The following is a 10108-nucleotide window of genomic DNA, read 5'->3' as shown; positions in this document are numbered from 1 at the left end:
AAGTTACCACATCCATATATTTTGTCTTTATGCAAATTAGTTGCCGCCATTACCAAAAAATAGACTTTGTTGAATATCTCTGCAACTTTACATGATAATGTCACAGAAATTGTGTCTATATCTATGTTTTCATGGTCAAAAATTAAGATAAAGGTATTAAAAATGTTACCCTATCGATATATTCTTCAAGCTGTACACCATGTTGGAGGATCATGACATTTATTACAACGACAAAGTAACAATCGAATCACAACAAAAACGGAAATCATGGAATTGTTAATGCAGTAATAACATATGGAAGTTGGAGTTAATGCAGTTGGAAGAGAATATGTTACACAACATATTCATTCCAAACTAATGTTGCATGTGCAAACTAATCCATAAATTATCCTCCAAACTCCTCAACACTAATCATCTTCATCATCATCATCATCATCATCATCATTCTCTGCATCATCCTGTACATTATCCTCCACATCATTCCTTGCTGTAAAAGGGTTGAAACAGCCTTCACCACCAGCGCACACGCAATAGGCCATACATGACATGGTATGTCTGTGGTAGCTGCATCCCTCGGTACTGCATACCTCTGCTTTACATCCACAGCTTGTGACATCGATGAGCCCTTGTGGAGCCGGAGGACCTATGTCAACGACAGGTGATGGAATACCATCATTTAATTTCCATCCAAATTGTGTGATGTCCACACAAGGAGGAGCCTGCTGATCAGCAGCCTTCCACAACATCATCTGAAGGTGTGCTCTGCGAACATGAAGAAGCAGATTCACTTCCGTTGGAGGCATTGCCCTTCTTCCGGGAGTATAGCTGATAGCATGCCATACTCATCGAAGTACCTGGCGGTCGACCATATAAGGCCATGAAGAACTGTTGGCCTGTGTTCATTAGATTCTCGTGTGTGGCATCTTCCTCGCCCAGGACCTCAAACAGCCCTGGGAAGTCACCTTCCTTCAAAACATTCAGAGCGCTGATCTTCCCCTTGTTGAATGGGTAGGAAACTGTGTCGCAGCCACTCAGTGCATGCATTCCAGGTAACTGGAGACACTTCTGGCCCAGAAGCATACAGCTCGCGTTGATGTCAATCACTGCCACATTCCAGCATTCCATCTAGATACTGCAAACATTGTGCAGCTGCATCGCCCACACCCAGTACATCAAAAGCACAAATACATCTGTGTCATCGCTCAGGATTCGAATCACCACCATACCAGATTTGGTAGCTTGTAGCAGGTATGAGATCATCGTGATATCTGCCTCATCATGTGTAAAGCCACCATCTCTACTCTCGATCGATATATCAGCACCCATGTTGAATGAGGACAGCACCCGTGAGAGTTCCCGCTTGTTGTGCTTGTTCTTAAGAATGGCATCACGATTAGGAAGTGGACTGCTGATGGTCAAGTTATAGTCTGTTGAACCCTTGCCACCATGTCACTTCCTCTCATGGTATTTTGCTGAGATATCATTATACCTGTCAAATACCAAAATCTTCTCGGTACCATCAGGTTAACATGAGAGACGACGCTTGATACTCTCAATGATAATGGAGGCATCCCCTCCATGTGGCCATATGATGTGGTAAAGCAGCTGCTGTGCATCTACGATCACGATGTCTGGAGCTGGAGCATCGAGTTGTTTCACACCCAAACGATTGGCAAGAACAGATTTGTTGCCCTTGCGTAAGCAGCCATACTCATCGATGATTGAGGGCGGGAATGCACACAGTTCGTATCGGAAGATGGGTGTAAGCTTTAGCTGTCGTTGTTGTCCGACCATCAGAAGGCGGATGAAGATGGCCTCCATGTCAAAGGCAGTCTTACTGCCAATCTTCATGCCCCGTTTGAGTTGTTACATCGTTTTGACCTGGCTGGAAATCTTGCGATGGAAGCCAGACGGCAGAGAGTTGCGGAATGACATGACAATCTTTTCTCCAATGACTACTGCATCTGCAACATTGACTTCCTTGGGAGCGACTTGGCTATTGACAATGTTGTAGAGGACATCACTCTCCACTGCCAATGGGTGGGAATGTTTCGCTAATTCTGCAGCAATAAGGTTCCTGTCATCAACATCAAGCTTTCACCGCTTCATACCTTCCTCTTTGTGTTTGGTCTGCAGTGATGGAAATGAATCATTTCCAGATTGGAAATGAATCAATTCATTCTGTAACCAGCTCAGGTGAGAGCGTCATACCCTTCAATCCACCCTTTCCAGTACTGATAGCTGTCTGCTCACCAAATTGGTCAGCTGTAAATATATATTTATATAACAGTTAGATCAATTAATTATATAAGGAAGAAGACAATATAAGGAATGAATCCGCATGTGTTTAAAATGAACAACCCACCTGATACTGAGTTCCAGTAGCCCTCGCTGTGACGACAGACATGTGCTCCCACGATGAGGTCAGTCTTGGCTGCTTCTGGCAGTAGGTGTCTCATTTCTAGTAAGTGCCACGAGATATAGCGAGCATAGTGAACGTGACCTGCACTAAAGAAGTAGGGCAACATCCGCTCCAAGCACAGTTGTTGGAAGAGCCAGTTTCCCTCTCTCTCTCTGCACGCAGGAACTGATGAGCCAAGAGCGTTGGTTTCACCAGATTATCCACCCAGTGTCTGCCCGTAGGATTCTGCCTTGCATCTTCCATGTATGACACGATTTCTTCAAAGCTTTTTTCACCACCTTGTAGACAGTTCTGCAGCAGTGCCACTGACACCATGCGAAATGCTCTCATGGCTCTCACCCATGCCTTCCCATTCATAATCCCCATCATACCTCCGAATGCTGCTCCAACCAGAACATCCAGACCCGATCCCTTCATCAGCGTTCCAATGCACCCAAAGAAGGACATGATAATGTGCATCGCACTTGGACGAACGATAACATCCTCAAACCTTGTTGGATCCCACCACTTTACCTGCTGCGCAACCATGTACAGCTGCATATCGATGGACAGATTTGCATAGCTCATTCCCACTTCACTTAGTGATTTTTTCATGTATAGTAGTGATGTGAGTACTGTATCGGGATGGGATGGTGGGGCATCTATGAGAGGACCAAACAGGTACACTGTAGCAGCCTTGGAAGGAGATGGAGCTTACTGCCTGGCAAGTTGATTGTTGAATCCGTACCACTCCATGCTCTCGTTGGATCTTAGCGAGTTCAGCCACTGTGTGTCCTTCAGCTGAGCAGTGTTGGGACTCTGTTCTCTGGCACAAACATCAGCATATGAGACTCCTGATGTCATTGGAATCATTGGAGGGTTGACCTTCTTCGGTCCCATGTCGTGCTGCAGTGGGATCGATCGACTGGTGCTGATGTTGAGAGAACGTGCAGCTGTTTTGAGCAGGCGCGGGATGACAAGGCTCATGACTCCAGGTTGAGCACTACCTATCTGTATGATTCCAGCGGGATGTTGCTGAAACTCCTGAGCCATGACGTGGGTGGCTCGGCATCCATTCGGGGTTAACACTAGAAGATCAAGATTGTCAAACCAACCAAAGATTGGTCCAACATTTCGCATCAAACTCATGGCCTGGTGTATCATGCTGCTTTTGTCACCTGAAAACTTTGCTGCTGATTTTCGGAAGCGAATGACCTCTTCATAGGACACAATGAAGCCGTGGTCATGTAGCAACTTTATCATCTCCGAACTACCATGCCTGTGGTGTAACTTTACTGCTAGCCCCAGCGTTGTCTGGTTTCTGATGCTGGTGATGTGGCCTTGAACCGCTTGGGTCAGGCTAAGAGACTGCTGGGTCACTTTTCCACTAGAAACCAATTCAGCAATTAGTTTCAACAAAGTTGGGCTTGTCTGTTTGAGCGTGTTGCTGTGAGTGAAGTCACCCATATCATAGCCTGCATTGTTGACCTGGACTGCTCGTGCCTCCACCCTGACCTGCCGGACTACAGTGTCCACGCTCTGCTCGTCGACTGATTCGTCCTTAACCAGCTTCAGAGACTTGCCTATAAGATACCTGAACCCCACAACAGATGCACAACCCTCCATTCGTAGTACCACGATATCACTACCTAAATAGGTAGTGAGTTTCGCGAAATCTGTTGGCGAGATAGCAAGCCACCGAGACCACAATACATATCATGCAACTCAATGGTGGTCCAGGTACTGACATGTTGATTAGCATACATGTCATCCACTACGACCTTCATCATCGAGTATCATCATCGAGCACAATAGGATCAGAAGATAAGTCAACATACTTGGGAATAACCATGAGCTTATTAAAACACTTCTTATGGTATTGTGCTTCAGCAGCTGGTAAATCTGTAAGAGCACCTTTGATGCGGATTTCAACTTTTCTACCCCAATCATCATGCCTCTGCTCACATACATCTAGAAGCACATCATTGAATGATGTAATGCAAGGACGATCACTGGTTTCTCACTGGACTACACATTCTCACCTGTCGGGGTGCTTGGGATCTTTCGGATGGCATTCATCACCACAAATGAAACAATGTTTCTTAAAGTCGAATGTTGGAAGTTGCGATTGTCTGATCCTACTTGTCTGCGGCTCACTCTCGGACATGGAAAAACCTTCTTTCCGTTTCTTCGACACGTATTTCGCCACATTGTGTTTAGATGTGTACACGCAGTAGCATGTCTTATGACAGCCTATGGATGCATTGTCTCCTTGTGTGTCCAGGACGGTCTGTAACTGGATACAGACATCATCGTCACCCTGCTCCGTGCTCCTCTGAATCAGAGTGTGGATGCTTTGTATTCTTACTGTGTTGTGTGATCCTTTCTCATGGCAGCCCGGGAGCAGACACATTCCGCTAGTCATCGTTATGTCCTGAAGACAGAATTGGATATTATTGATAGTTGCCACATGTACATCAATTAAGTAATATCAAATACATATATTATACATATAAACCTTGATGTGGTAACATTTTTAATGCCTTTATTTTAATCCTTGACCATGAAAACATAGGTATAGACACCATTTCTGTGACATTATCATGTAAAGTTGCAGAGATATTCAACAAAGTCGATTTTTCGGTAATGGCGGCAACTAATTTGCATAAAGACAAAATATATGGATGTGGTAACTTTTTTAATACCTTTATCTTAATCCTTGACCATGAAAACATGGATATAGACACCATTTCTGTGACATTATCATGCAAAGTTGCGGAGATATTCAACAAAATCGATTTTTCAGTAATGGCGGTCCTAATTTGCATAAAAACAAATTGCCCAAAGTTGTCCTGAGGACAACCCAGCTGGAATACTTCAGGGACCCCTTAGGATGACAAATCAACCAAAATACCTTGTACCTTTGACAATTCATAAGTACACTACAGTGAACATAGGAAGTGCAAATGGACTATAATGTGAAAGCAAAATCTTGAACGGTGTTTTAAACATCGTGTACACAAGCCATGTTACCAAGATGGTTGCCATGGCAAGATAATTCAGCCAATCATCGTCGTGATCTAATTAGTTTGAGATAATGTCATGAGGAATATATACCTGCAATATGAAACCAAAAGGTTCAACGGCTTTTGAAATATTGCATACATAAAATTACATGGACAGATAATGGGTTGGGCTGTCGGTTGGACGGAGCTCATTTTATAATGTCCCCCATCTCCAACCTTGCTGGAGGGGTGGGGGACAACAATTGTGGATGCAGTTCAACTTACTTGGGTGATTTTCGTTGTAGTTCTTGAGACAAGGAAGGTGAGACACTTGCCTTAAAGATTGTAAAATAAATAATATCCCTATTTCTAACTCGAATGACGTTATCCACCTCCTCCTCTCTTACCTTCTCCTCCTCCCCCTCCTTCTCCTTATCCACTTCCTCAGAACTGAGACCTGGGAAATAATATCCACCTCCTCTCTCATCTTCGTAAATTCCCGATGCGCCTCTTGTATTTCCCCCTCTAACGTCATCTTTGTTGTTTCTTTTTGTGTTTCCATTTCCCGTTCCTTTGTTCTCATCGTCTGTGTCACCTCCTCTACCCTCTTCGTTAGTTTCTTGTGTGCCATTTTACATTCGTTTTTAATTGCAGTAATCTCTCTTGTTGTCTCCTTCTCTGCGGCCCTTAACTCCTTTATCACCCCTGTGTTCTTCTCCATTTGTTCCTTCAACTCATTCTGTCCTATCATCAGTCCTTCTACTTCCTTCTTTATCTTCCCAATCTCTCCCATCAGTCTGGCCTCGCTCTCCCTCATCTCTTCCCGGACACCGATCCGACACTTCCTTACCTCCTCTCGTACCTCCTCCATTTCTCTGCCAATCGCTTCACTCATCTCCCTTTTTATTTCATCGCCCATCACGTCCATTTTTCTGTTGTTTTCGTCCGTGTTTCTGCTCATTCTGTCCATTTTTCTGTTTCTTTCTTCGCTCGACAATTTAATTTGTGCCATTAATTGCCTCATGAACAACATCATGTCATTCTCGGGCTGCACTGGTGGCGATAACCCGTCGTTCTGCGCTATCGGCGCTGCATTTTCCAGAGACCAAGGGTGTGGGTTATATTCCATCTCCCCCATTGCCTCCTCTTCACCCTCCATTGTGACTTCATGCGGGTCCTGGGTCAATTCCGTATCCATATTTACATCATCTACATGGCCCACCGGGACCTGCCCGTGTTGGTCCGCCATTGTCCGTCCCAATAAATTTAACTAAAATTTGGTCCAACTGCTCTGAATTTCAAGGTGCGTGAAGCGCACCACAGGTCCACGACCTGACACCAATTTATTGATCAAGGGGTTCGAAAAATCTCCCACTCCGACACCAGTTGTTGCGGCCATGGGCACCGAGACACCAGCTGGTCACTCAGGGGGATTAATCCCCGGTTGTCCTCGGTAGAGCCGGACCTGGGGCCACCGCTCACAATTAACATTATAGTACGGTGGGTTGTTTTAAAACCACGAACGCCACCCAGTCAACCACGAGTTCCAGTGTCTGCTGTCTAATTATTACGTTTAACTAGAGGTCACGTGGTTACCTGAGCGGGGAGCGCGCCCTCGGCAAAGCACCAATGTTATCTCGATTAGATTTGAATTAGGGCGGCCGAGTGTTTTAACCGCTGGTGCGTGCTGACAATTTTTTTTGTCAAATCTGTGGTAATTACCTCCCATTCTATCTCAGTTCGGACAATGGTAGACCAATGGAAGGAAAGGTAGACCAATAAATTAATTAAAAGTACTTTTTATTTGTTAAGGTAAATAAAGAATAAATTTCAAAGCAAAATCAATCAAAATGCCAAGAAAGAGACAAAGAGCAGATGCTTATCAGGGGTTGACTTACTTACAGCTAAACACAGACAAGGGTACCCAACAGATCATTCAGGGGGAGGGGAGGGGGGAGAATCGTCTCACTCACCAGAAAGTCGTCCGTGAAGTGAAAACGTCCTGAAGTGCGTGCGTGCATGTCACATCGGTCGCCAGCACCCAGCTTTGCTGTGCACCCTCTCGCGGGGCAGCCTTGAACGTCAGTCGAAGTCTGGAGGGCAACAAGATCATCCGTCGAGGGTTTAGACCCTGGTGTCGTTGGTGATCGACCCGTGCCTCACTTGTTGGCGGCGCTGCTCACACCCACACGCGCATCACACGCGCACCACACGCTCGCTTGCCGAAGCACTCGGAAGGGTGAATTGTCTCGTCGGTGCTGGTCAGACACCCGCTTCTTGGTCGCTTCTCTCGCCCTTTGCTTTTTCCTCTCTCCTTTCGCTTTTCCTCTCCTCACGCTTTTTTCTTCAGAACACTTTTTTCCCCTCCTTTCTCTCTTCACTTTTTCTCCTCGGACTTTTTCTCTCCAGACTTTTTTTTATCTTCTGAAAGTCCCTCTCGCTCGTTTTTTTTATATCCCAGGGCCGTCTCCGTGGGGTGTCGTCCGCCCCAAGCTCACCCCGCCCCACTGGGGCACGGTTACCATGACGACCCGTGCGCTCTCAAAAAAAGGCGGGCGTCGGAGCTCACGAAAGATTGCCACTGAGGAAGAATGGGGGCGGGCTTCAGAGCTCGTGAAAGAATGTTGCTGAGGAAAAATGAGGGCGGGCTTCAGAGCTCGTGAAAGAAATGTGTGTGAACGTGTCTGTTGTAAAGAAAAAAGCGTCCCATAAGAGAGGGGATCTATCCTTTACCCTTCTCATCACATCACATTTAAGATCCCATTAGACATGGGGATGGGGCTAATCTGAACATGCATTTGAGGAAATAACTATCTGAGGACCTGGATGTGTGGATGCATTCATCAGACCGGATTCTAAAATCCGTAACAATATATTTATATGTCGCTCTTTCTAATGACTGACTGACACTCACTCACTCACTGGCTCCCTGACTGATATTAAAGATCGGTACCTTCCGGCTGATATAGAAAGCTGAAATTTGGTGTGCTGATGGATATCGAAGCCAGTACACCGAGAAAAAAAACACAATCATCTGACAACGTCCATAAATTAAAAAATATATAGATGAAAAAAGTACAGGTGAGCGACCCGACACAATGGGGAAGTGCGGTAATTTTGTGTGCTGACAGACAACGAAGCTGATACACCGGGGAAAATCACAGAATCGTCGGAAAGCATCCGTAAATGAAAATATAAATAAATGAAAAAAGATGCAGGTGAGCGACCCGAGACAATGGGGAAGTACGGTAATTTTGAATGCTGACGGACAACAAAGGTGATACACCAGGAAAAATCAGAACCATCGGAAATCAACCGTAAATGAAAATATTAATGGATTAAAAAAATAGATGAAAATAAATAAATGAAAAATCAAATGCAGGTGATGTGACCCGAAACAATGGGGAAACAAGGTTCCTATGTTTACACAATGTGTAAGCACACCCTGTGAGTAATATATAAAGCTCTTTCTAACTACTAACTCACTGACTGATATTAAAGATCAGACCTTACCAGTGAAATACATAGCTGAAATTTTGTGTGCCGACGGACATTGAAGCTGGTACACCAGGAAAAAAATCACAACCATCGGAAAGCATCCATAATGAAAATATAAATAAATGAAAAAAATGCCGGGGAGCGACCCAAGATAATGGGCAAGCGGAGTAGTTTTGTGCATTGAAGGACAATGAAGGTGATACACCAGGAAAAATCGCAGAACCGTCGGAAAGCATCCGTAAATGAAAATATTAATAAATGAAATAAATAAATAAATAAATATTTCAATGAAAAATCAAGGGCAGGTGAGCGAACCGAGACAATGGTGAAGCATGATTTGCATGCTTACACTGTGTAAGCATACCTCAATAGTGTGTGTGTGTGTGTGTATATACGTATATGTATACATATATATATATATATATATATATATATATATATATATATATATATATAATTTCTTTCAAGCCTTTAAAATCCCACCTCACCCATCACGGTCACCTGTCCATCTCACAATCCCAAGATGTATGCGGAAAGGATATGTGACAATAAACGACCCAAAACCAAGTAATTTCTTCCGGATGTGTGTATGTATTGAAATATCAAAAATACATATTTATATTTATATACAGTATATATATATATATATATATATATATATATATATATATATATATATATATATATATATTCTTCTTTTGGCTGCTCCCGTTAGGGGTCGCCACAGCGGATCATCCATATGATCCGCATAGTGATTTGGCACATGTTTTACACCGGATGCCCTTCCTGACGCAACCCTGGTCGCCTCTTATGACACGGGGATCTGGTACACCTATTTTAACCGGGGTATACACCGACCCAGTACACTGGTACTCATTTCGCCGACCTCGGAAGGATGACAGGCTGAGTCAACCCCTGGTGTTATACGACTTGGTATATACATATATACACATACATACATATATGCGCATATACAAACATATGCAGTACACATATATATATATATATATATATATATATATATATATATATATATATATATATATATATATATATATATATATATATATATATATATTCAGTGGCCCAACGGGGCTTGAACTCAGGACTTTTTGGGTCCCAAGCCACTGCCCTAACCACTGCGCCAACACCAGGATTTATATATTTATATATATATATATATATATATATATATATATATATA

At 43.7% G+C, this 10108-nt stretch overlaps 1 pseudogene; it reads right to left on the bottom strand.

Moving 5' to 3' along the window:
* Window positions 1-407: 407 nt before the first annotated feature.
* Window positions 408-4826, bottom strand: LOC147027723 (uncharacterized; annotated as a pseudogene).
* Between the last annotated feature and the right edge of the window lie 5282 nt (window positions 4827-10108).

This window comes from Eptatretus burgeri, chromosome 4 (assembly GCF_056783735.1).
Source record: "Eptatretus burgeri isolate ZD-2024b chromosome 4, Ebu_testis_v1, whole genome shotgun sequence".
NCBI lineage: Eukaryota > Metazoa > Chordata > Myxini > Myxiniformes > Myxinidae > Eptatretus > Eptatretus burgeri.
The sequence above is the reverse complement of the archived record's forward strand: the minus strand, read 5'-3'. Positions and strand labels throughout refer to the sequence as shown.